Below are 326 nucleotides of genomic sequence, written 5' to 3'. Positions count from 1 at the left end.
TGTGGGGACTTTGGGACCAGGACTCCTGGGGTCTATCCCCACCCCTCCCCCCCAGCACCCAGGGGTCCAGAACTCAGGCATACTGGTTGCCCCCTCCCCAGGCCCTATGCTGCATGCAGCCACGCGGGGGTGCTGGAGCTGTGTGCCCCCCACCCCGGGTAGGCTGCACGCTGTGTGCCACAGCCATGGTTGCGGGCACCCAGGCCGACCCCAGCTGTAAGCCCTCTAGGAGCGCCCCCAGCCTTGGTTCAGTGCTGGACCCCCCCACCCCAAGGAGGTGCCAGGCTAAGCTGGGGGCACTGTTCCATGGAAAGGGGTGGGGGGCA

This window comes from Alligator sinensis, unplaced genomic scaffold (assembly GCF_000455745.1).
Source record: "Alligator sinensis unplaced genomic scaffold, ASM45574v1 scaffold107_1, whole genome shotgun sequence".
Classification (NCBI taxonomy): domain Eukaryota; kingdom Metazoa; phylum Chordata; order Crocodylia; family Alligatoridae; genus Alligator; species Alligator sinensis.
Note: the sequence above shows the minus strand (reverse complement) of the source record.